The sequence below is a fragment of the Sus scrofa genome, chromosome 1 (assembly GCF_054392235.1).
Source record: "Sus scrofa isolate SSC_HxYL_T2T_F1_AM1 chromosome 1, Sscrofa_HxYL_maternal_Yorkshire_Landrace_v2.0, whole genome shotgun sequence".
Classification (NCBI taxonomy): domain Eukaryota; kingdom Metazoa; phylum Chordata; class Mammalia; order Artiodactyla; family Suidae; genus Sus; species Sus scrofa.
In genome coordinates this window covers 11,992,799-12,012,647 of record NC_139383.1, presented here as the reverse complement: position 1 = coordinate 12,012,647, position 19,849 = coordinate 11,992,799, and the positions used below count along the sequence as shown (strand labels likewise).

The 19,849-nt window shown below is 46.7% G+C and overlaps 1 protein-coding gene across 11 annotated transcripts in view; it reads left to right on the top strand.

The window, feature by feature from the left end:
- The window catches only part of SCAF8 (SR-related CTD associated factor 8), a 233,395-nt gene that overhangs the window by 138,700 nt on the left and 74,846 nt on the right, over positions 1 to 19,849 (top strand). For 6 of the 11 annotated variants that reach the window (XM_085023387.1, XM_021072026.2, XM_085023366.1 and 3 more), the window contains one exon: positions 9,623 to 10,242. The exons of the other annotated variants lie outside the window; for them this stretch is intronic. The gene's annotated coding sequence lies outside the window, so the exon portion shown is untranslated. Of the gene's footprint in view, positions 1 to 9,622; positions 10,243 to 19,849 lie in introns of those variants that run through there. 11 annotated transcript variants of the gene reach the window in all.

Genomic DNA, 19,849 nt, shown 5'->3' with positions numbered 1-19,849 from the left:
AGGGGTTTTCTTATCCTGCTTCCTAGACGTTCGAGGAATATGACCGTGGAAATCCACCCGTTTTTTAAAAGTCATCTCCCATTCCCATTCTCTTTTGTGCTTTCTGATCTGCCCAAGCCAAGGCCAACCTTCCGAGACTGTGCTGTGTTTGTAGAGAAAGAATATCTATTAGCGGTTCATTAACGTGGATCATATTTGGAAATCTCTGTGAACTTGTTAAAGTAAGATACTGTGCCTTCCTGAAAACTGATATTCTTTTATTAAAAAAAAAAAAAAAAAGGCATACAATTCAGTGTTGCTCCCTGACACGGGAGTTATTACTTGAAGCACTGAGGGACTTTGATTGAAGCACAGACTGATGTCTATTTGGTGCAGAATAGCTGCTCAGAGTCTTAGCGCGTCTCTCTCTGCGGGCTGTTAAGTGTGCCTGGGACCCTGGTTGTTGCATGTGCCGATCCTGCGCTAAGCCCCCTGCTCTGGATGCGGAGCCCCTTCCTGTCCTAGTCATTTCAAGAGCTCATGAGAGAAAGGCTGAAATGAAGACGGATGGGTGGAACTCAGCTTATCAGAACAGGTCTGAAAACGTGTTCCAGTTATACCTCTCCAAACGCACCTGATGAGTGATAGTCGTTTTTTTCTTCTTTCTTATTAATTCTGTTCACTTACCTTCCTGGTGATTCTCTGAAACAGCCAGTTCCCAATTTTAATCACTTGCAAGAAAAGTGGAGGAACGCCTGGGGCCCGTGGTCTTTCTGCCTTCTTGTCCCCTCCCGAGCTGGGACCTTGCTCCTCCCAGGACTTGCTGCCCCATGGGGCTGGGAGGAGGGGTCCCTGTCCTGAGATTTCCCGCGGCCACCTTTCCTGGGGTTGTAAGTTCCGGCAGCCAAGAAGGGCTCGTGGCTCGGCATCTCCTTGCCTAAGTCCTGTCAGTTCTCTGCCACCAATCCGTTTGCACATTAAAACAGGAGACGAGGAGCCTCGGCTCCACTGGGTGGCCATCTAGCGCTCCAGTTGTGAAGACAGCTGAGGACACCAGATTGAATTTGCTTTAAGCGACCTGGATATATGAGAATTGAAAATCTTAAAAATGGATGATTGTTCACTTTTCAGAAGTTCCTTTGCCCAACCGGAAAAAAAAAAAAAAAAAAAAAAAAAAAAAAAGGTGGAGAGGAGGCTGTCTTTAAACACCACCGTCTAGCGCTCCAAAACGAAGATGTGACTAATGTCCTGTGTTTCTAGAGCGTATTTTATGCATAGAGGTGGCCTGCCTGTAAAAAATTGTGAAAATTTTTAAAGTGAACTTTTAAAATGACTAAAACTTTTTATCTGATGGGTTCAGTTTTACTCAATACATACATGTTAATAGCTTTTTTGCTCGAGACGGGGGGAGGGAACGAAGCCATCCCATTCCTGATGGTTTAAACACAACAAATTTAAAAATGAGGGCAGGGAGTTCCGGGAGTTCCCGTTGTGGTGCAGTGGTTAACGAATCCAACTAGGAACCATGAGGTTGTGGGTTCGATCCCTGGCCTCACTTAGTGGGTTAAGGATCCGGCGTTGTCATGAGCTGTGGTGTGGGTCGCAGATGCGGCTCGGATCCTGTGTTGCTGTGGCTCTGGCGTAGGCCTGCAGCTATAGCTCCGATTAGACCCCTAACCTGGGAACCTCCATATGCCACGGGAGCGGCCCTAGAAAAAGGCAAAAAGACAAAAATAAATAAATAAATAAATAAAATAAAGATAAAAATGAGGGCAGGGAGTTCCTGTCCTGGCTCAGCGGAAACGAATCTAACTAGCATCCATGAGGTTGAGGGTTCGATCCCTTGCCTCGTTGAGTGGGTTAAGGATCCAGTGTTGCCTTGACCTGTGGTGTAGGTTGCAGATGCGGCTTGGATGCTGCGTTGCTGTGGCTCTGGGGTAGGCCGCAGGCTACAGCTCCGATTGGACCCCTAGCCTGGGGTCCTCCATATGCTAAGGTTTGGCCCTAAAAGACCAAAAAAAAAAAAAAAAAAAAAAAAAATGAGGGCAGTACATCATGTGGCCTGCCTCTTGTTAAGCTTTCAGTTTCTGTGCTTAGAAACCCAAAGGTCTTTGGGTTTAACCTTTAAGCCAGGAGGAGAGCTTCTGGAGGAATCTCTCCTGTAAACTTAATGAGCACTGAGCATCAGCCCCCAGCCCCGGGGCCTCCAAGCAGTCGAGGTGATTCCCCTGCCAACAGGATATATGTCGCAGGGCTGTTTGGTGCAAGTCATCCGAAACGATTCAGGCTTCAGCTAGGAGACCTTGCAAACTCCCAGGAAGACCGTGTGGGCGATTCCCCGCTCATTCACGCAGGGCTTCATTCGACGTTGCCGCGCCCTCTGAGAAGCCCCGTGCTCAGGACTGGGGCGCCTCACGGCCACAGAGACAGGCCGTGGCCTTGAGCAGCCCGTCTGCCCGGCCGCACGCGTGGCCGTGCGCCGGAAGGTCCTAGAGCGCCCCCTTCAGTAACCTCGTCCTTCCCGCCGCCTCCGTCGGCTGCTGTCTTCTTTCCCACTCCCGGAGTGCACGGTGTCAGGCTGTCAACATGCAGGCTTGTCAGGTCATAGGCAAGCTGTTAACAGAAATTGATTTTCTTGTACCTCAGCCAGAGCATAAGACTTAAAAAAAATGTATATATTTGTATGTATATAGAAGTACGATTCCTTGTTGCTGTGGTGATTCTCTCCTCTGAAAGGAGTTGCCCAGAGAGGAGTTCCCGTCGTGGCTCAGCAGGTTAAGAACCCGACTAGTATCCATGAGCATTCGGGTTCAATCCCTGCCCTCGATCAGTGGGGTAAGGATCTGGTGTTGCTGAGAGCTCTGGTGTAGACTGCAGATGCGGCTTGAATCTGGTGTTGCTGTGGCTATGGTGTAGACCCACAGCTATAGCTCCAATTCAACCCCAGCCTGAGAACTTCCATATGCCGTGGGTGTGCCCCCCCCAAAAAAAGGAGTGGCCCAGAGAGACCCTGTTGGGAGGTGGAGGAGGAAGGGGAGGCTCGTTTTGGGGCTGGGAGCAGAGTGGGGGAGGACGGATCCCAGCTCTGTAACGGCCAGAGTGGCATGGAGTGTCTGGTCTGTAGAATCACTGATGCCCCATGAGGAAGAGGCTGTGAGCCTCTTTTGTTCACTTTCAATCACGGAGGTTCTTCCAGTCCAGGAAAGGAGAGAGACAATCATGAGAAGACTCTCCCAGGGATTATGGACCAAGGGGGCTGGGGACCAGGCCTCTAGGTCTTGCAAGGGGGCAGCTGTCAAGAAGAGGGTTGTCGTGGCTGAGTGCTGTCAAGTAGAGAAGAGACGGAAGAGGGTTCCATGCAGAGGGGGTGGCCAGCGTCAGCCTTGCTCCTAGAGCCTAAGCATCCCTGAGCATCTGTGCTGCCCCCTTGTGTCACCAGGCCCCCCCCCCCCCCCCGAGAACGAGGCCTGGCAGATGGGAGGTTGCCTACCCCTCCCGCCTCCTCTCTGACGGATGATCCCACACAGCCCCCCTCTTAGGCCCCACGTTAGCCTTGGTGGTGGGCCATCATCTCCATTTTCCTGCTGAGGAAACTCACAAGAATAGCTAAGGAGTTTGCCCAAGGATTGCTTATCCAATAAAGAGCAAAATCAGGAGTTCCCTGGTGGTTCAGCAGTGAAGGATCTAGTGTGGTCACTGCTGTGGTGCAGGTTCAACCCCTGGCCTGGGAACTTCCATATGCCACAAATGTGGCCAAAAAAAGGAGCAAAATCAGAGATGCCAGGCTGATGTGTCACATTCCGAAGGGCACATTTTTAACTAGAATGCTGAACCGCCTCTCCATAAATGAGCTTGCTGGAAGGTTCTGCCCTGTGCCTCCCACCCCACAGCTCACATGAGATTGGACTTCCACACCTCTGGCAACGTGAGCTATGCAACCTGACCATTACGGTCCGGAGTCTCTGTTATCTTTGGATAATTCAAAAGTCTATGTTACGTTTGGGGAGTTCCCATGGTGGCTCAGTGGAAACAAATCCAACTAGTAACCATGAGGTTGTGGGTTCGATCCCTGGTCTCACTTAGTGGGTTAAGGATCCAGCGTTGCCATGAGCTGTGGTGTAGGTCGAAGATTCGGCTTGGATCCCGTGTTGCTGCGGCTGTGGTGTGGGCTGGTGACTGTAGCTCTGATTCAACCCCTAGCCTGGGAACCTCCACATGCTGCAGGTGCGGACCTAGAAAAAGACTATATATATATATATATATATATATATATATATATATATATATGTTACATTTGGATGGTTCACGCTAAGAGGGATAACTTTTCAGGATTGAGGATCTGAGACATTTGAATTAAATGACCAGGGGACACTGTGGGGTCTACAGTCTACAGTGAAACAAGAAATCCGAGCATTATCTAGATCCCTTGTCTTCGTGCCCCGTGTGCAAGGGTGGGAGCGCTGAGCTTCAGTTTTCTAATGCTCAAGATGAGACATTTGTGTCCTGTGGTTCCCAAGGTCTGATTCAGCACTAATACGTACACGATCCTTCTTGCTCTTAAGTGGGAATTAAGGTAGTTCCTTGGGGGGAATCCCTAAAATGGTATGCAGCCTGGCCGTGTGGACCCGACACAGGACCCAAAGCATGACCTGCGTTTATAGAGGGGCTCTGGGTACCCCCCACCATAGACATAAACTTCCCTAACAGGAAACAAGTCCCTTGCTTTTCTTTTAATTATTCTTACACTTGGTTCTTGGGAAGGCCTGACTTCATACTGTTCTAATCTAACGGGATGTCGCTCCTCACATTTTCAGTAGATTTTTAACTACAGAACAATAACACATTTAGCAAATTGTGTTAGAACATGTCTGCACACACTGCTGCTTTCAGATCTGTGCCAGCCATCCTGCTCCCATATGGGCTGACCCAGCATCCGCTGGACGAGGCAGATGGGGGCCTGGCCCCCGTGAGTCACCCTGGCACCCTCTCGGCGTGGCAGGGTGGGCTGGCTGAGGCTTGGCTCTGGAGGGCTTCTGAAAGGACCTGTTTTCTCGAATTGTTCTGTCACCTCCTCATTAGCCCACTGGTGCTCAGTGTCAGCGCCGGAACACATCACACCCCGGGTAGGTATTCAGTCCCCATCACGTCACAAATCACCTGCCACCTTCTTTTGTGGAGCACAGGAGGGCGGGCGGTGAATTTTCGTCTGTCAGCTCGGCCGATCACCGTCCCCTCTGATGAGAGTTTTCCTGGGAGAAGAAATCCAGGCGATTAATGACAAAGGGGTCAGAGCCTCTCTGAAGGTTTTGCCTCTTTCTCAGCTGTAGTTTAGAAGTGATTCTTCAGGCTGTAGGTGGCTTTCAGCCAGCCAGTAGGTCATTTGGGAATCAGGTCACATCTGCCTTGAGGAGGAAGGGGACGCGGGCACAGAGGTCTTTACCCTGGGTTGATGTTGACCTGATTTCCGTTTCTCTGTGCCCTTGGCCCATCGGTGGTCCTCGGTCATTGCGGCCTGTCCTTCCTCCTGCCTTCGGCAGCCCTGCATTCACAGAAGCCTGGCCACTAATTCTAGAGCCTGCTTTCCACCAGTAGGAAAGGGGATGGCTGCGTTAGAAGTAGTTGGGCCACCCCTGCAGGGCTGGTCCCTGCCGGACCCTCAGCAGCCATGTGACCCACAGGCCCCGGGAGGGGGCGGCTGTCACTGCCTGTAGCACAGGTGTCTGGGGAAAAGAGCGGGTGAAAGGTGTATGGTTTGGGGGTGAGACACCCTTAACCAGAAAGCCAGTCTCAGCCACTTTCTAGCTGTGTCGTCTTGGTGAGGTTATTTAATCTCTTTGAACTTCATTTTCTCACGCACATCGTGGGATTAATGAATCTGTCTAGTTTGCAGGGCTGTTGGTGTAGATTAAGTGAGACGTGTGTGTATGTCAGTTACCTGGAACCAGTACCACCCAGTGAGTTACACCTGTGTGAGGGGCCCCTCCAAGTCCATTTGCCTTCGTTGTGCCCATTTTATCAAAGAATAATTGTGTTTCAAAACTCAGGACAGTTTTGAAATACATCCTCCCTGGCAACATGAGCTGCAGAAAACTGGTTCTAGAACTTTTGTGATTACCTTCCTGGTATTACTTCCACTTCCAGGTACTGCTACCTCCCAGTTTACTTAAAAAAAAAAAAAGAAATCTGGAGTTCCCGTCGTGGCTCAGTGGTTAATGAATCCGACTAGGAACTGTGAGATTTCGGGTTAGATCCCTGGCCTTGCTCAGTGGGTTAAGGATCTGTCATTGCTGTGAGCTGTGGTGTAGGTTGCAGACGCGGCTTGGATCCTGCGTTGCTGTGGCCCTGGCGTAGGCGGGTGGCTATAGCTCCGATTCAACCCCTAGCCTGGGAATCTCCATATGCCGTGTGTGCGGCCCTAGAAAAAGCAAAAAGACAAACAACAAAAAACTTCGCATCGTGTTCTCATTGAAAACTGGGGTGTTTGCAGTTCCCACTGTGGCACAGTGGAAACAAATCCGACTAGGAACCATGAGGTTGAGGGTTCACTCCCTGGCCTTGCTCAGTGGGTTAGGGATCCGGCGTTGCCATGAGTTATGGTGTAGGTCGTGATGTGGCTCGGATCTGGTGTTGCTGTGGCTGCGGCCGTGGCCGGCAGCAGTAGCTCCAATTCTCCCCTAGCCTGGGAATCTCCATATGCCACGGGTGCGGCCCTAAAAGACAAAAAAAAAAAAAAAAAAAAAAAAAAGAAAGAAAAAGAAAGGAAAGAAAACAGGGGTGTTTGGCCTCCCGCTCTTCATTTAATATCAGATTTTAGCCGGTGTTTTGGGGGATTGTGCAGCCTCCTGGTAACTGCTAAGAGTGAGCCCTGAATGAGGAGAATGCCCTTCTCCACAAAAACTCATTTTAAGGAGTTTGGAATAAGCCTGCCTGCCTGCAGGGTCACTCAGCAGCAGGTCCCTGGAGCAGCCGGTGTCGGTCTTTGCTTTGTGACGAGGCTTTAGATGCAGAAACGTGTGTTGGGTCTGACACGTGTGGATGCTTCTGCCTGGCGGCGGCGGTGGCTTTGAGCTCTGGCTCTGCTGGTGGCTGTGTCTTGTCACACTGGCAAGATGCTTCTCTGAACCCGCCTTCTTTGTGGAGACGGTTAGACCCATTTTGCAGAGTATTCTTTCTGAGACACTTAGTAGGTGAGGGGTCATACCAGGACCTATATGACGCAGAAGAGAGAAATAAGAATAAGGAGCGGATTCATGGATATCCAGCATTCCCATTCAGAGATGGCACATGGAGAAGAAAGTGCTGACCCAGGATCAGAAGGCCTGGTCCTTACTCTGCCTGGTGACTTGGTGACCCGCTTACCCGTGTAACGCCGGATGGGGCGCCTAACCCTCAAACCTCAGCTGACTCTCGTGGAAACAGAGTCTCCCATTATAAGGACCAGAGACGTCTTACTACCCACCTCTCCCAGTGATGGATCGGTTTCCATGCTCTCGGGAGATTCCATCAGGCACTTAGGATACATGCTAACACATCCCAGAAATCCACGGCCATAAAAATACTTGCCAGAATTTCATAATAAAGTTTACTTACTGTTTGTTTATTTCAAATTCATTTATCAAGACAGAAATATTGATTTCTCTTACTTGGCCACAAAGAAACACAGAAATTTAGTCTATGTTGATACACCTGCACGTGCTAATAGAAGATTCTTGGAGTTCCTGTTGTGGCACAGTGAAAACGAACCCGACTAGTATCCATGTGCCATAAAGGGGTGCAGCCCTAAAAAGCACAATTGGAGTACGTTTGGGTCTTTTCCCTTTTGTTGCCTATTGTGGTCTCTGTGCCTTTTATCACATAAATGCTGAAACACCCTATCGTCACAACCTGGCAAATCTTACCCCAGATTTAAGAAAACGCCTCTGTCCCTTTAGTGTGGTAGCTTGTTTTCATTGTTGCTTTCTTTCTGAAGTAGCTTTTAAGTTTGAAAGAAATGCATTAGCAAGACACTTAGAATCATCCAAGTAATAGATGAGATCTTGGTACCAATTTTGTTTTGTGTGAATTCTTCACACGTTTCCCAAAGTAGTGTCTCCCCTTATGTTAAAGCCACAGTAGAAAGTAAAACAAAAAATTACTCAGCTATTTTTCTTGTCAGGCAAGACAGCTATGAGGCCTTAAAATATATAATGTAATAATGATATCATAGCTTGCTATGAAAGAAATAATAAATGGTTGTTTGGGCATCATCTAAGTTTCATCAGCTACAGAGGCATAAAGATCCCTTCAAAATTGCTAAATACAGTTTTTCAGTTACTGACGCTTCGTTTGTTACTCATGGGAACTAATTGCCCTAAGTTTCCAAATATTGAACCTAATTCCTGGTGCCACCTATGACAGCTGTGAAAGTCACATTGAACTTTCCAGCCCCCGTTCACTATGAAGTCTTTTAGCATAGTGGTTAAAAACATCAGTTTTAGGATCAGACTTCTTGTGTCTAGGTCCCATCTTTGCTTACTGATGTGTGTATCTTTATAAAGTTATTGAAGTAATTACTTAATCTAGTCCAACTAGTTGGATTTGGGGGCTAGGTAGTACCCTCTTGTGGACTATAACCATGTTGTTACACTTATTAGTGGATTTTTAAGCTTAGCGTAACTATTTCTTAATTTAAGAAAACCAGGGATTTCCCGTTGTGGCTCAGCCGGTTAAGAACCAAACTAGTATCCATGAGGATGCAGGTCCAATCCCTGGTCCCCCCTCAGTGGGTTAAGGATCCAGTGTTTCCACAAGCTGTGGGCATAGGTCACAGATGCAGCTCAGATGCCAAGTTGCTGTGGCTGTGGCATAGGCCAGCTGCTGCAGCTCTGATTCGATCCCTAGCCTGGGAATTTCCATATGCCACAAGTGTGGCCCTAAAAAGTAAAAAAACAAACAAACAAACCAGCAGATACCCCCCAAAAGACATGTCTTATATATTAAGACAGCACAAGATGCGAACATGTGTATTTTCAGAAATTTACCCTCATCTAGCTTCCTCACAGCATCATTTAAGAAGCCTTTAATTGACTCCAGATGCTAATAGACATGTTGAGATGACTCTGGTAGTTCGGCTGGTTCTCAGTGCCCGTCTGAACTAGGATGGTAGGCTTCCCGGGCACAGGTGTTTTGTAGGCCCAGCCATTGCAGAAATGGAAATGGTTCTACCTGCCCGTGCTCTCTGAGGAGCGCTGAAGGCGGGACCACATGGCCCTATTAAAACCTAATTGGTGGCTTCCTTTTTAGACCACACCCATTGATGTCCTCTTAGTCTGTATGCGAAGGACGCCAGGCCCCGCAAGTTTAGGCGGTGTCGTTATTTACCACCGGTGGAGCCACGTCTGCAGCCCGGGCCTGCTGACCTCCAAGACAAGGGTCTTTCCTGAACCACCCCCAGAGGGAGAGAGATGGACCCTCTGGTTCTTCCTGCTCTGCTGGAGGAAGAGATGGCATTTTAGAGCAAGAAATTCATCAAACATTGAAACATTTGCTGTTGTAGTTGCACCGTCTCTTTAAGAATTACTTTGGGAAAAAAAAAAAAAAAAAAAACTGGGAAAAGTTATTCCTTTGACCAGTGATGACCAGTTATTGTTCCTTTTGTCAACAGGCAAGATGATGAATGAAGTTCGGGCAGCTTCCTGTGTCCCAGGCCTTGTAGAAATAAATGAGACGTGCTTCACATTTCCAATGTGCATCACCTCGGATCTTTTTTAAGGAAGCGTTAAAAGGAACCCAGCGTTACCTATTGAAGGCTCTGTGCTCTCAGGCATTGTTTCTGATTGAATCCAGAGGTTGCAAGCATGCCTCCCTGTATTACCTGTTGGAGCAGGTTTAATTTTATAAATTTTAAACACAAACTCTATGAGTTTCTAGTTCATAATTGTTCTGTTTGAGGATCCACTCAGATGAACAGTATTGCATCTATAAGAGATATGCGCTTCCACGGGACCAGAATTTTGGGGAATGTAAAAGGCAAGAAACTCCAGCTGTAGCGTCCTCGTGTACCGAGGGATGAAAAGGAGAGATTTGCAAGAAAACCCTTCAGGGGGAGATGTCATGTTGTGTTGGAACCACAGATTGCTAGAACCACAGCTCTAGTAACCCAAGGCTCTTTGCTGTGAACACAGTATGCAGACTGTAGTTCTTGACTGGTGGCTTTCATCCATGATTGTTAGTCATGTCCTCGGACACTCTCAAGTGTTGAAAGTCTTCAACTTGCAGTAGAAAGAAGAGAGAAAGAAAGGAAGGAAGGAAGGAAGGAAGGAAGGAAGGAAGCAAGCTTTGAGAAAATCCAGGTTCAGTGCCGTCTTTTGAGACTCTCACTCCAGCCTTTGTGTCCTGTTCTTAGAAACAGCAGGTACCTGGTGGCGGGTGAGAAGCCTAGTGGGAGAGAAGGGAAGGGACCAAAAAATGGGCATATCACATTGTATTGTAGACATACTTTATAAGTACGTTTCTTATTTGCTTCTTATTCAGGCAGAGATTATAAAAGTTTCATGCAAGAATCCAGACCAAGATTTGTGTTTTGGCCATGATCAGAATACCTGCAGGGAAAGGACACAAACCACAAAAACAAAAAACAAACAAACAAAAAGCCAACCTCGACTATGAGCACTCTTTACACCTAAACCAATATTTTTATCATTCTTTTATTTGTTTTGGCTCTGTCACAAATTAAAGTGCTTGGAATGCTGTAGTCTGTGGTCTCTTGAAATTTAATCAATGAGAACCTAACACTTTCACAGTATGCTGTCACTTTGGACTTTCATAATAAAAGTTGAAATGAATTTTGGTTGGTAGTCATTTATTTTGATTTGTGACTTAGTGCCTCTTTCGCGATTCATCTTCGCCTATCCGCCGAGCGATTTGTGTCCCGAGACATAGAGACGCAGAGTCCAGGCCTTTCACAGTCTCTCAGCAGATCACTGTCTTTTTTTCTACGTTTTAACGAGTGCTTCTTATTTGTTGAAAGGCTGAGATATTTTTGAATGCCCATGGCTTTTTGATTATGCGTGCTGGGAGTTCCCTTCGTGGCTCAGTGGTGAAGAACCCAACTAGGATCCATGAGGATGTGAGTTTGATCCCTGGCCTTGCTCATTGGATTAAGGATCTGGCGTTGCCATGAGCTGTGGTGTAGGTCCCAGATGCGGCTTGGATCCTGCGTTGCTGTGGCTGTGGTGTAGGCCGTCGGCTGTAGCTCTCATTTCCCCCTCTAGCCTGGGAACTTCCAAATGCCTTGGGTGTGGCCCTAAAATAGCAAAAATTTTTAAAAAGATGATTATGTATTCTACAACACAGATTAGAGATTGTTCTTGAGGGTTCTGCCTTAGCTTTCTTCAGTTTCGGATTATACCATATTGCCTATCAAATGGTTTATAATATATTTTGGTATTTTCTATTAGGTAAGTAGAACATGGTAGAAGGCTGTGGGGAATCTGGCTACGGCCGTGGGCTTTTCAATCACATCTTTCTTTGATTCTGCTCTGTGTGTTGGGTATTGGAGTAGCTTTTTCTGTATTGTACAGTACTGTAGGAAGGAAAAAAACTCCAAAGAAACCCAGACAGCTGAGCATGGGTAGGGAACTGGAAATAGGAGAAGATCCAGAGTTTCCATTGTGGCTCAGTGGTAATGAACCCAACCAGTATCCATGAAGTCGAAGATTTGATCCCTGGCCTCGCTTAGTGGGTTAAAGGATCCGGCATTGCTGTGGCTGTGGTGTAGGCCAGCAGCTGTAGCTCCGATTCAACCCCTAGCCTGGGAACATCCATATGCAGCGGTGAGGCCCTAAAAAGACAAAAAAGAAAAAAAGAAAAAGAAAAGAAAGACCCCCTTCTGGCTATTCTTTGATACCTGAACCTGCAACTGGCAGATACACCACTCATCCAGCTCTCGCTCCCCACCGCACAACACCAACCCCCCACCCAAAGGATCAGCATGGATTAACATGGACGTTCTAGGGCGTGTGTGAGCAAGTAACTTTGGAGCTCTTAGATTACGGGAAAGAAGACCTAATAGGAAGTTCTGGGTTCTTTTCAGTGGGTGGGTGGCAGCAGAAGGAGTAGAAGAGTGAACCTAACAATAGAATCCTTCCAGAGTTCCCGCCAAGGTGCAGTGGGTTCAGAATCCAACTGCAGCAGCTCAGGCCACTGAAAGGCTCAGGGTCGCTCCCAGGCGCAGGGGGCTAAAAGGGTCCCTCAATGCCACAGCTGTGGGAAGGTTCCAGCTGTGGCTCGGATCCAGTCCCTGGCTTGGGAGCTTCCACATGCCACAGATGCGACCCTTTAAAAAAAAGTGGGATCATTCCTTCAGACTGAATTGTGTGACTCTGAGCACCTAGCTGGAGGTGCATTTCTACTTCCGGGGCCCATCCGTTGGAAGCGTGTCTTTTCAAAATCCCAGGGCACCATAATAGGGGCAGGCGTGGATGCTTTGGTTCCCTGGGTGAATTCCCTTGTCTGGAGCCTCCGCTACCTTCTCTCTGCCCTGGACGAGCTCTCTTTGTGAATCAGCAGGAGTACTGAGCAGACCACACTCCATCCCTGCCCTCAGTCTGTGGCAAGGAAAAGCTCCCAAAAGTCACCGTTCTCTAGGGACTTGAAACATGAGCCTGTTTTAAAAACAGGTGTTGGATGCCTTTGGTGAACTGAAGCTATTCAGTATTTACACAACTGGAAAGAATCCTTGCTGAGGGTGCTTTGGTTTTGTAAGGAAACGCCTGCTTCTCACTTGAATTCTCATACTGAGATCTTACTCCAATGAGACGGGTGGTCTTAGGCCGTTTCCTTGCGGTGAATACATTCTTCAGAGAGCAAAAGAAACCCCCAAACCTCTGCTTCAGAATGCTCCCCCCACCCCCCCGTAGGAACTGCCCCTGGGTGATTACTTTTATTCAAAGCAATGTGTGTTTTATGTGATTTAAGAACATAAGTAGTTAAGGAAGTGGTTGAGTCTGATGCTTTAGGAGAAAGCTTCTTTCCATTCATTTTAAGTAATTTTCTTAAATCTGCTATTTCTGCATCCATTTGTTACAATTGGGGACTATTCCATGCTACTGCGAATGGCATCGAATTACACCATTTTCATGGCTGGGATTTCTCTGGCGAGGGGACACAGCTTCTAGGAGAAGAGCCTGGTGCGGTGTTGAGACTGGGTTGCATTTATTGTTTTCTGGATACCTACTGCACCGGTTAGGATCTGCGAGACACATTAGGTTTACTGCTCGTATTTATCTGAGCTATATCTCTCTTCCAAAGCATTTTAGAGGAGTTCCTTTTGTGGCTCAGCGGTAATGAATCTGACTAGGATCCATGAGGACACAGTTTTGATCCCTGGCCTCACTCAGTGGGCCTGGGATCCGGTGTTGCCATGAGCTGTGGTGTAGGCCACAGACATGGCTCAGATCCCTCACTGCTGTGACTGTGGCATTGGCTGGTAGCTGCAGCTCTGACTCAACCCCTAGCCTGGGAACTTCCATATGCCGTGGGTGTGGCCCTAAAAAGCAAGAAAAAAAAAATTCAGAAAATATAGAAAGGACTCTATCCATGAGCTAAATAAAGGATGCTCATTTTCACAGTCTTCTGTTATTGCAACAATAAGTTATTTTTTAATCCAAAATATACAAACAGGTCAAATGGCTATTTATTATAGACTGTTTAGGAGAGAAAATTGTAAACTAGGAAAAAATATCTGTATTTATACATTTTATTATCTAAATTTGTATATACAAGCCTAAGTACCATATTGAATTGTATTTTCTAAAAAGATAACATTCATAATATTAGTACAAATTTTTAAAGCCACAAAAGGATGCATAGCCTAGAAACAAATGTGGCTTTCAGCTGGCTGAGACAAACAGCTTGCACGGCCGGGAAGGAACCTGAATACACATTTTATAATTTTGCCTGGGCGAGAGTTCCTGTCGTAGCTCATTGGTTAACGAATCTGACTAGGAACCATGAGGTTGCGGGTTCAATCCCTGGCCTTGCTCAGTGGGTTAAGGATCTGGCTTTGCCGTGAGCTGTGGTGTAGGTTGCAGATGTGGCTTGGATCCTGCGTTGCTGTGGTTCTGGTGTAGGCTGGCAGCCACAACTCCGACTGGACCCCTAGCCTGGGAACCTCCATATGCCAAGGGAGCAGCCCCAGAAAAGGCAAAAAGACAAAAAAAAAAAAAAATTTAAAAAATAATTTTGCCTGGGCGATCATGGGTGATAAGACTGTTTCTGGGTAGAAGCAATTGCTGTTCCAAAGAGTTTTTTCAAAATTGTGTAAATATTGAGCCAAATTCTCATTTTATATCACCTTAAAGATCCTTCATGAAGTGCTGTATTATTTAAGAGATCCCCCAGGAGTTCCCATTGTGGCTCAGTGGTTAAATAATCCGACTAGGAACCAAGAGGTTGCGGGTTCAATCCCTGGCCTTGCTCAGTGGGTTAATGATCCGGCATTGCCGTGAGCTGTGGTGTAGGTTGCAGACACGGCTCGGATCCCTCGTTGCTGTGACTCTGGTGTAGGCCAGCAGCTACAGCTCCAATGGGACCCCTAGCCTGGAAACCTCCATATGCCAAGGGAGTGGCTGTAAAAAAAGGACAAAAAGACAAAAAATAAATAAATAATTAATTAAAAAAATAAAAGTTCCCCCAATCAGGAGTTTCCTAGTGGCTCAATAGGTTAAGGACCTGGCTTGTCACTGCTGCAGCTCTGGTTACAGCTGTGCCATGGGTTTGATCCCTGGCCCCAGGAACTTCCACATGCTGTAGGTGTAGCTCCCACAAAGTTCCTCTACACAGTGCCAAGCAAACTGAGAGGCCACGGCCCAGGCCTTCGGTGGGCACCTCCCTCTTTCTTCACTGCATCATTCCTGTCCTTTGATAACTGACAAGAAAAAGACAAAAGCTAATGGCGAAAGGAAGTAATTTTTGCCAGAAAGGTCCATCCTAGGTTTTCTCTTGCCTGTGTAGACCCCACACTTTGGGGACCTGGAGGCTGAGGCAGAGGCACCCAGATCCGCTTAGGTCACCAAGAAGTAAAGCTCCCTAAAATGAGGCCTGGCTAGGGACTGACCGTCAGGAGGCCATGGGGAAGGAGAGGACAGGCTGGGGTCCCAATCAAGAGCTAATGGGGAGATACTTTCCTAGAAAACAATCACCAAGTACAGAGACAGAGGCCCTCCCCTCTGTGCAGGAGGCCTGACTGCAGCTGGAACCCCCTCTCCTTCATGTTATCTGGTTTTTTTTTTTTTGGCCACCTGTAGCATGTGGGGTTCCCGGGCCAGGGATCAGATCCGAGACTCATTTGAGACCTAAGCCGTTCCGGAGCCTTTAACCACTGTGCCGGCTGGGGGATTGAACCTGCATCCTGGTGATGCAGAGATGCCGCCAATTGCGTTGTGCCACAGTGGGAACTCCTTCTTCATGCTATCTGACTTTCTAATTAGAATGCTATATGTTTGTCTCCAAATCTCAATATTCTTTTGGGGATCCAACTTGTATTTATTTAGTGCTTACTAAATGCCCGGGACTGTTTTTTGAGACCAGAGATGAAGAAATGAGTGAAGATGATGCTTGTACACATCAGGAAGGAAGACAGGTGTGAATTCTGTGTTAAACAGAAGCAGAACAGGCAGGTATCAACCAGGAGTTCACCTAAAAATGACTAGTTTTTTGTTTTTGTATTTTGGCCGAACCCACAGCATGTGGAAGTTCCTGGGCCGGGGATTGAACCCACAGCACAGCAGTGACAACATCAGATCCTTAACCCACTGAGTCCCAAGGGAACCCCCCCAAAATAACTCATTTTTTTATGAGCTCAACTTGCCACTATGAAAACAGAAAACAGTTCTTACAGTTTATCTTTTTGCTGTTTCCTAGCCCATAGTCAGTTTACTGTTTATTTGGTTTTTAGAATCTGGGGATTGTATTTACTGATAACTGTGAACCATGCCTATTCAAAAGTGCAATAGTAAAAAAAAAATTTTTTTTTAAATAAATAAAAACAATAAACCATGAGCTGTGGTGTAGGTAAAAGATGCAGCTCAGACCTTTGCTATGGCTGTGGTGTAGTCCGGCAGCTGCAGCTCCGATTCCAACCCTAGTCTGGGAATGTCCATATGCCACAGGGGTGGCCCTAAAAAGAAAAAAAAGTGGCATAGTTCGAAGACCTTGTCTGACCTCTGTGACCTGGCAGCAAATTTCCCTGGGTTGAGATTTCACAAATATGTTCTTTAATTAGACATTCCTCGCAACACATCCTAAGCGGGATCCCTCTTTTTCGAAATCCTTAAACTTTCGCACAGAAACAAGTACCACTTTCCATGAATGCTGTCCTTAAATTCCACATGAGAAGTGACAAAGTTTCAGCTGTAGGTGGATGAATGAAAAAATTCAGACTACTCTGCAGGCACAGTGACTTTGACTTTAGAAAGTGACAAAATTGGCTTTACAAATGACCTTGGAAAATGATAAATAGAACCCTGAAAGCTCTTTCTACTATCAAGCCATTTGAATTCAACGTTTCTTGAGAGAGCTCTCTTATTTCCAAAAATATGTATATATTTCATGAACCAAGGGCAGACTGTAATGAGAGAGTGGATGGAATACACAGAAAGTTACTCTTGGCCCACATTTTTCCTGAAGGGAGTTTGGTTTTCCTGGGGCCATCTTAGCAGCATGCAAGTGAGCTGGTTTCCCCAGATGCTCATCACAGTAAACAGATGCATAGAAGTTGGTTGACTCCAAGTTTTTGGTCCGGTTATAATGTGCCTAGAAAGACACCACTATTAAATACAAAGGGGGTGGGGTAGTTCCCGTGGTAGCTCAGCGGTTAATGAACCCGACTAGCATCCATGAGGACGCAGGTTCGATCCCTGGCCTTGCTTGGCAGGTTAAGGATCCGGTGTTGCCTTGAGCTGTATTGTAGGTCGAAGACGTGGCTCAGATCCTGAGTTGCTGTGGCTGGGGTGTAGGCCAGAGTCTACAGCTCCAAATCCACCCCTAGCCTGGGAATCTCCATATGCCACTGGTGCAGCCCAAAAAAGACAAAAAAAAAAAGATTTGTGATATGTAGGTTTGCTTAGGAAATTCAAGGATTTCATTTAGGGATGAACACTATAAACCCACACAGGCAATACGTGTTACTTAAAAAAGACAGGAACTGCAGTAAGTCTAAGCACGACCGCTACCAAATCGTTTGCTAACCACCCTTTTTTGGACCACAGCCAAGGCATAAGCCCTAAGTTCCATTCAACTCAGTCCAACTAAAAGCAGTAATTCCTCGGTATGCTTACCTGGACCATGAAATGTTTCAAACTAAGGTTTTGCAAGATGACATCACAATAAACTCTTATTTTCTAGCATAGAGGGGATTGGGGCTTTTCCAATGAACCTCCTGTTTTTAAGGAATTTAATATATGCCTTTTTTTTTTTTTACATTTTTTAAGTGTAGTTGATTTACAATGCTGTCAACTTCTGCTGTACAGCATGTGACCCAGTCATACATATATGTATATATACATTCTTTTTCTCATACTCTCCTCCATCATGCTCTATCACAGGAGACTGAGTACAGTTTCCTGTGCTGTACAGTAGAACCGAATTGCTTATTGGGTATACTTCCTTTTTTTTTTTTTTTTTTTGTCTTTTTTTTGTCTTTTCTAGGGCCGCAGCTGCAGCATATGGAGATTCCCAGGCTAGGAGTCTAATTGGAGCTGTAGTCACTGGCCTATGCCAGAGCCACAGCAATGCAGGATCTGAGCTGCATCTGCGACCTACACCACAGCTCACGGCAATGCCGGATCCTTAACCCACTGAGCAAGGCCAGGGATGGAACCCAAAACCTCATGGTTCCTAGTCGGATTCATTAACCACTGTGCCATGATGGGAACTCCTTATTGGGTATATTTCTTAAATGTGCCAACACAAATGCCCTGCTGGCTGTCACCTACCAGTGTCTGCTGTTGCAAAAGGCCATCAGACGCTCACCTTGCTCATCTGGAGGCCACAGAGTCTGGTACAAAGAACTAGCCTCTAATACAAATAGACATGAACTGAACAGTCACTCTCCTCCAAGAGCAGAGGGAAAAGAAACCCCACTGAATAGATTTACTTAGTGTATTTTTGTTCAGCCCTTGGACATGGAATCAGTAAAAAAAAAAACCATCATCCCATTAGAGTTATCTGTGCTTGCACCAAGGAAATTTCCTCTCTTATCAAATTTCTTCCATTGCCTGCAGAGAAAACAGATACCCTTATTCAGGTGTGTCTCCTCGGCTACTCGTAGCTCAGGCTTTAGCTTGCTTTGTTTTATTCCTTGGTCTTGGTTTGCACTTGGCTTTTTGGGCGAATCCTTGCAGCTGAAGATGCTTCTGGGCACTAACGCAGAGGTTCCCAAAGTTGTCTGCACATTAAATCCCCTGGGAAGCCTCAAAAACTACCAATGTCTCTGTCCCTTCCTAAGATTGTGATTTCTAGGGTGTGTCCTGGGTGTTGGCGTTTTAACAGATCCCCAGGGTTTCCTAATATGCAGACAAGTTTGGGAACTGCAGGGCCAGAGGGAAGGGAGGAAAGGTTTGGTAAGCCTGAGCCGGCATCCTGGTCCCGCCTCCTGTTTGTTGTGTGATTTGGGGCAAATGACTTAACCTCGCCCCGCCCTGATTTCCTCGTCTGTAGAGTGGAGATAACCATGCTGGCAGTTCTCTCATCTGTATCGTGAAAATATCGTGTATATTACATGATTCGTGACAGCACACGAGGAGTGGTTGGCACAGGAAGTGGTGGCTGCCATTATTTTATCCCTAGGGTAAAATAAAGTTTAACCCAGTCCAAAGACAAGGAAATGCCTTGCGGGTGATTAAGTGATGTTAGCGCAATGAAAGTGAAAACAGGTAGGGTGACAGCCAGGCTCTCAGCCACATGGGAGGCCTTTTTCTTCCCCCGAACAATTGAATCGTTCATCTATCGCTAGCCTGTTGGAAAGAATGATACAACTTACACTCAGTGATAAGGCTATTGTGTTCATCTGTTTTCCCAGGATAGGGCGAGTCTGCCTGGGGCTTTGTGAACAGGACCCGCTTGGCAGGTCAACGCAGGAAAAACTAGGAAGTGGATGCTTTTGAAAAGACCAGTTTGACTCTGTGGGTTTGGTGGGCATGTTCACTGATCATAGTTTGCCACAGCCCTGGGCACATCCCTGGGGACAGAAGTGAATAAAGTAAGGGGGTGGGGCTGTCATTGTCTCCCCACACCATGTCTGTCACCAGCTGGGTCAGACTAGGATCTGACAACTGATTGGGTTTTTTTTTTTTTTCCTTTTTTTTCTTACTTTGGCCGCAGCTTGATGTGAGATCTGAGTTCCCAGACCAGGGATTGAATCTGGGCCACAGTGGGGAAAGCACCAAATCATAACCACTAGACCACCAGGGATCTCCCCTGATTGTATCTTTGAATCTAAAAAGTCTCTCTTCCAGGCTTCCAATTTTTAATCATTTCCTGTTTTGCATTCATCTCAAATAAATCCAAATTAACTTTGTTGAGAAAGGAAGAACTACAGACACAGGTCCTATTGGGATGAACGTGGTTCCTGCCTGCGGTCTAGGCGGGGATGGGGACAGAAGGTCTCGTTTTGCCACGTTGCCCTGGGGAGGGCATCTTTTGTGGAAGGAAGAGGGGAGGTGATAGAATCAGAGGAGGCTGAGCAATCACCGGGACCCTTGGGGTTCTTCACTGAACACTCTGAAAGTCTCTGTAGCATCTCAGGCAGATCGAAATGTTTCTTGGATGGGCGCCCTGCCTTTTAAGCTGATTTGCAAAGAGCTTGGCAACCCTCCAATACGAACCAATT